We start from the raw sequence: 5,159 nt of genomic DNA, 5'->3' as shown, positions 1-5,159 counted from the left end.
CAACCCTTAGTTGTTATGATATTATCTTAAGTTAAATTTAGAATCTATATAAGTATGTAAATATTTTAGAATTACGTATCGTGTAGTATAGTATGCTTAAATTATACATAAATAAAATTTTAATCAATAGTGGTTAATTTTAAATTTTAACATTATTTTAAAAATGAACCAGGTGACATTGATATATATATATATATATCCTATCAATTAGAAATAAATATTATTAATAGTTACAGACACTAATACAGCTTTCGCCAAAAAAAAAAAAATATGCGATTCATAAGTTATTGCTTAAATTAAAACATTACATTACTTAATTTATTATATGATTAATATTACTTAAACTTAATATATTTAAGGAATCTATAGTATATTACTATTTTATAACTATTTATAATATTTACTTACATAATATTATTGGTCCCTCTATTTCCTATCAATTAGAAATAAATATGTTTAATACAAATTATGTATTATTCACTACTACAGCTTACGCTAAAAAAAATGTGGTTCTTAAGTTATTGTTTAAATTAAAACATTATGTTACTTAATTTATTTTATGATTACTTAAAAATTAGGAATCTATTGTATATTATGCTAGTAGATTATTATTTTAATATTATTTACTTACATAATATTATAAGCCCCTACATTTCCTATCATTTAGAAATAAATATGTTTAATACAGTTTATGTATTTATTTTAAGTTAATTATTTTTAATATAAATATAAATATTAATAATATTAAAAAAAAAAAATGTATTAGTCAACCTCAACAGTTAATTTATAATCTATTCTTTGTTGTATAAAATTAGCAAATTAAATAATCATTTATATATTTATTTATGTTTTTAATTGAGGTTAATAATTTAATATCTAATTATTAATAAAAATTTATATTTTAATAAATTCTTATTAAATTAGAAGTGAGTACCTCGGTTTTCTTTGACATTGTAGATTTTAAAATATAATTTTAGGGTATTAATAAATTAAATACAAGATACCAATTCAATTTCTGTAGTATTCTTGATGCGGCGCTTAAGGTGTACTTTGTCCAGTCTCTTTGGGAGGATCATGTTTGCTTTTGCACCATTATGTTTAAGTCAAATATCCTTGGTCTAAAAACAATAATATAAAACAGTTTAACATTTTTTTTTTTATTATTACATCTAATTTGTACACTATGATAACCATTCTGTCATTGTGATTAATAATTAAGATCTGATTTTTTTAAATACAAAACCATATTAACCTGAATGCTAGTAACTTCTGTAAGCATGTATCTAATGGTCCTGGTGAAATAGATCTTCTATCAGAACTATTGGACATTTTTCAATGAGTTCTTGACAAAAGTTTATTACATTTTCAGTTGAAGTGATTTGACTTTGACATTATTGCATGACTTCGTATTTTTCATTACTGCAAATATTATAATTATATATATCTACTTATATATAATTGTATATAATTAAATAAAAAAAAAAAAAATTAAACAAAATTAATTTCTTTACACATAGAAATCAGATGCTGCAATATTGATTCTTATTACAACTTTTCCATTGTATCCAGCCATTTCAATAGCTGTAATCATTAAGCACAAATTTTCTTTGATTGACTTATTAACAATGAAAGCACCGTTTTCAGCAATATATATAGTGTGCAGTCCAAAACTTTTATTGATTATATGCTTAGGTCTATATTTAAAAGCTTCTTCGAAAAAACTTGCTCCTATTTATAAACATTTTTTAAATTAAATTAAATACAAAAACTCAAAGTTGAATATTGTTTTGTTTATTGTATTTAAAAAAAGTTTACATTTTTAACTAACAAAGAAAATAAATGGATATAGTACAATTTTTTTCCAAACTAAACATGGGAATTCAGCTAATATTTAATATTTTATTTCATTACCCATAGGCATAATTATAAATTATTGTATAGCTGAACCTTTTTTTGTAAGATCACTATTAATAACTGTAAACACTGGTGCGAGATTTATAATTTCTTTGATTCCAGCTAATTTAGCTCTGTAGCTAAAATAAAAATTATAATATGATAGTTTAATGACAATTAAGAATTGTTCTTAATAGTAAAATAATTTAAATAATTATATTTTAAATCCCGAGAGAAGCGGTGATATATTTATTTTTATTTTTTTGTTTTTTGACTATTTGTACGAGAAATAATGAATTAATAAGTACTAAACCCTATTAATAATAAGTACCTACTTCCTACTTTATTATTATGAAATTACAGATAAAAAGCAATATTTAATGATTGTGAATAATATACAATTTTTTTTATTATTATTTAATTAAGTTAAATTAGCCAAATTATTATGAAGATCTAAACCTAACCTATGTCAGTTTAATAATTAAATAAGCTACCTGTTCTATAAGAGCGGGTCCATCCAATTTCGTTACAGATGTTGTGAACAGTCTTTGTTACTCACTTTCCGTCATGTTGAATACCTTTATTATCCCGCACTTCTATGGTACTGTTGTACGGACAATTAATCCGTCGTTAAGGATTAACAAAACCTAGGTAATTATTAAGTATACTTAATCCGATAACAGAACTATAAAAAATCAAAATAAATACTTACCTCGATTGCCGGAATTTGGATATTGTCCACAACTCAAATAATTCCCTGAGCTACAATTTTTTATAAGACGTATTGTTTTGTTGTTCGTTAACGTTGATTTTAAAATGTTGGAAATCTTATTATGTAGCACGGACTAGATATACGAATATTATAGTATATCTTAGTCCGCGCTATGCATAGGCCTTACACAAAGTGACGCGTCATTCGGTGTGGAATGTGGTTATGGGTGGGCGGTGCGGTGCTGTCTCTCCTAGGTGTGTGGTAGTGCGCAGTATATCACGTCGAGGTAACTACTTTTCACTAATGTAGAAGTGTATCGATAGGCTAAATAAAAGAACACCAACTCGAGTAAGTTATTGACGAGTATATTCAAAAAATTTAACTAAGACGAACAAAACAAAGGTTTTAAAATAATAAAAACGAAATATGTCATCGGTTCGAAATGCGGACGACGCGTCAGACGACTACAACGGGAATGGGCAATGGCGGCTGACAGCAAGTCGGAGGGGCCGCGGAGAGTCGGCACCGACGGCCGACTTGAATGTTGTTACGGGCATAAAGCTATAAACTAGTTTTGTTATAATGGTAACACTGTTTTTCACAATTTATAGCCAAGGTATCTCTCTTTCTCAATGTTGGCTGACGTTTTCTCTCTCTACCCGCGTCCATTAATTTATAGGTCTATGGTTTCGGGTGTAGCGCCGTCACGTTGGTAACATGCTTGTTCAAGGCGAGTAAGTTGACCCCATTGACCTGTATGAGGATTAATATGGCGCGCGTTTACAAATGTTACAATCATGAACATTAGAGAAAGGACGCCGAACACGGCAGGGCGAAACTAAAAAACATAATCCGGAATTATCGCATTCTGCCAGAATGCGCGTCGGAGTGTAACGATGGTGTTTTTACATGTACAGCAAAGGGAAATCTAATGTTCATATTTACAACGATTTTACCTTGGATCATATGCTATACTTGTATACGATCTAAGGATTGTACAATCCCATAGTACTTGTGCGCATGTGCGGTGTACCTACTTGTACTACCATGATCATCGCCCTCACGTGTGGACGCCGGAACTACTACCACGTACCGTCTATTGGTATAAGGTCTATGGCGGACGCTATGTAGGTACTTACCATAGATCATATACTATGGATGGAGCCATATTTATGGTGCAAATATAAGCGACGAATCTCTGACATTGATGTTCGATGTGCGCATACTAAATATGCGACGGTTAGCCTCGCGCATACGCACATCACTCGTCAATGTCAGAGTCTCGGTGTTTTATTATTTGCTTCAAATTGTTTATACGGCCGATGTGAGAATGGCTTCGTCCATTGTATATGATCTAAGCTCTAAGGTACTTTCATCATTACACGATAAAATAATTATTGGGTGTACCCCAATCTGACTGATAATCAAATGCATATTTATATATATCATTATCAGAATGGTCAAATTGCCATACACAAATTTAAATATAATAATGCTGTTGAAAGCGGATCGTTTTTTTGTGCATTTAGACCAATAATTAGAAGAAATAAAATATACTTCCAAAAGTCCAATTTTAGTTTTGAACAAATATTTTAATATTTTTTCTCCTTGCAGTATATTTTAATCTCTTTCCTATGCGTGAACGGCTCGGCTCGTCTCATGCGATCGTATCGCAAACCCTCACCACCCTCCCATCGCAGCGATTTAGTTTAGCAGCATAGGGAATTCTAATGTTCATGGTTACAACGATTGTACCTTATGACCATATGCTATATTTGTATACGATCTAAGGATTGTACAATCCCATAGTACTTGTGCGCATGTGCGGTGTACTTGTACTACCATGATCATCATTCTACAATTAAACGACGGAACCACATCAAAAATTGAAATTATGTTATTATTTTTATTCCTAAAGAAATTTACGGCAATAACGGTCGGCAGCCTGAATACCGATGCTTCCCCACTTCGCCAAAGGACTAGTGATTATTGTTGATTTTCAGCACGGACTAAGATCCATGATTACCAGTTATGTTTAATATGTTCATATCAGTACAATCAAATTCGAGCATTGCGATTGCGTTTACAATTCGTTTGCAATTACAATAAAAACTCTTTATAACGAATCTGAAGTGACCAAGAGATTTCTTTAGTTAAAGAAAGTTTTCGTAATAGAGAGTGTTTAAAAAAAAACAAAATTTTTGTTTGAAATTACATCGATAATAAAATGAATATATTCGATATCGATAATAATGATATCTATTATTGCGATGTTAAAAGTAAAAAATGAAGGAATGTAATCGTTATTGTAAATTTCGGCATTTTTGCCGATTACTTTTATAATGTATAATACAATAACAATTAAATTGTCTTATGAAACATAAAATATTGTTTTGTTATTGAGAGTGACTATATGTTATAGAGAATGAATTGACTAATGGGTTATAAAGCAAACCAACCATTATTATGTAATGTTTACGTTGTATAGAGTTTTTCGTTGTAAAGAGTGTTTACTGTAATTTGACATTTTTTTGATTATAGATCCAACTCAAAC

General features: G+C 29.4%; 1 long non-coding RNA gene across 1 annotated transcript; it reads right to left on the bottom strand.

Moving 5' to 3' along the window:
* Positions 1-942: 942 nt before the first annotated feature.
* LOC113559083 lies at positions 943-1,709 on the bottom strand. The gene is made up of 3 exons (XR_003405833.1): positions 1,512-1,709; positions 1,253-1,419; positions 943-1,118 (listed from the first exon to the last, which is right to left on the bottom strand). It is a non-coding gene; the product is annotated as an uncharacterized LOC113559083 (long non-coding RNA).
* Between the last annotated feature and the right edge of the window lie 3,450 nt (positions 1,710-5,159).

The sequence above is a fragment of the Rhopalosiphum maidis genome, chromosome 3 (genome assembly GCF_003676215.2).
Source record: "Rhopalosiphum maidis isolate BTI-1 chromosome 3, ASM367621v3, whole genome shotgun sequence".
NCBI classification, from domain to species: Eukaryota; Metazoa; Arthropoda; class Insecta; order Hemiptera; family Aphididae; genus Rhopalosiphum; species Rhopalosiphum maidis.
This window is presented reverse-complemented; position numbering and strand designations above follow the sequence as displayed.